This window comes from Arachis hypogaea, chromosome 1, assembly GCF_003086295.3.
Source record: "Arachis hypogaea cultivar Tifrunner chromosome 1, arahy.Tifrunner.gnm2.J5K5, whole genome shotgun sequence".
Lineage (NCBI taxonomy): Eukaryota > Viridiplantae > Streptophyta > Magnoliopsida > Fabales > Fabaceae > Arachis > Arachis hypogaea.
Genome location: NC_092036.1, coordinates 59,291,246 through 59,292,739, shown reverse-complemented (window position 1 = coordinate 59,292,739; position 1,494 = coordinate 59,291,246). Strand labels below are relative to the sequence as shown.

The 1,494-nt window shown below is 42.6% G+C and overlaps 1 non-coding gene across 1 annotated transcript; it reads right to left on the bottom strand.

The window, feature by feature from the left end:
- Positions 1-1,060: 1,060 nt before the first annotated feature.
- LOC112715085 (small nucleolar RNA R71) lies at positions 1,061-1,164 on the bottom strand. Its single transcript, XR_003159459.1, has one exon. It is a non-coding gene; the product is annotated as a small nucleolar RNA R71 (small nucleolar RNA).
- Positions 1,165-1,494: the final 330 nt, after the last annotated feature.

Here is a 1,494-nt window from a genome sequence, read left to right as displayed (position 1 = left end):
CATCTAAATCTTGATTCCGCTCAACTAGAACAAACTTCTAAGCCGAATTGCTCATTCAACCAATCCTTGTGGGATTCGACCTCACTCTATTGTGAGTTTTTACTTGACGATAACCGGTGCACTTGCCGGAAGGAATTTTGCCGATTGTGCAATTTCCTAAAATCATAGCATCAAGGTTATGCTACATCAAGTTTATGGCGCCGTTGCCGGGGATTGCTTTTCGATTGACAATTCTCAAATTGGAAGTTAACTAGATTGAGCAATTTTTTTTTTGTTTTGTTAATTTAGTTCAAGTTACTTGTTGAATTTTAATTTCTGCACTCTGTTATTTGCTTTTTCTTTCTTATGCCTTTCATTTCAAGCAACTAACTCACTGACCCACTAACTATTTGAATTAATTCCTCAACTGCTCTAACCATACTCTTCTATTAACCAAGAGTATTCCACTTGGTTGTTGCTTGTGGTGTGTTCTTGTATGACAGGTAGGAGAGGAGAGACATCAACCCCTCCATATACCGAACCAGAGAGGACCCTGCATAGACTTAGAAGGGAAGCAAGAAGGAAGAGGGTACTGGGAGAAGAAGAATCTGAAGGAGAATCTGAGGACAACTTTGAGGAAGCTCTAGATCTCAACATGGATAGAGAAGTTCACAACCATGAGAGGGATGATGGAAACAATGCCATTCCTGAGAGAAGGGTTCTTGGTTCATACATAAACCCAACCTCTGGGAATTGTGGTAGTAGCATTCAGAAACCACCCATTCAGGCCAACAATTTTGAACTCAAACCACAGCTAATATCACTGGTGGAGAACCATTGTTCATTTGGTGGGAGTGCTAATGAAGATCCAAATCAACATCTCACCAAATTCCTGAGAATTTGTGACACAGTGAAGTCCAATGGAGTCCAGGAAGATGCCTACAAACTGCTCTTGTTCCCATTTTCACTTAGGGACAAGGCAGCTAAGTGGCTGGAATCATTCCCAAGGGACAGCCTAACAACCTGGGATGAGGTGGAGAGCAAGTTTCTGGCACGTTTCTACCCCCCACAAAAGGTCAATAGGCTTCGATCTGAGGTTCAGACTTTTAGACAACAGGATGGTGAGACTCTCTACGAGGCATGGGAGAGGTTCAAAGAGTTGACAAGGAAATGCCCACCAAACATGTTCCCTAACTGGGTGCAATTGCATATTTTCTATGATGGACTTTCTTATGAATCAAGGAAGGCTGTAGACCATTCATCCGGAGGTTCATTGAACAGGAAAAAGACTGTGGAAGAAGCCATTGAAGTGATTGAGACAGTGGCTGAGAATGAGTACTACTATGCTTCAGAGAGGCACAACACTAAGGGAGTGATGGAGCTGAACCATGTTGATACAATTCTAGCCCAAAACAAGGTGTTTGCCAAGCAACTAGCAGAGCTCACCAGGAAATTAGACACAAAGCAAGTGGCTGCACTATACACACAAGATCAAGAGGAAGTAAGCACTGAAGG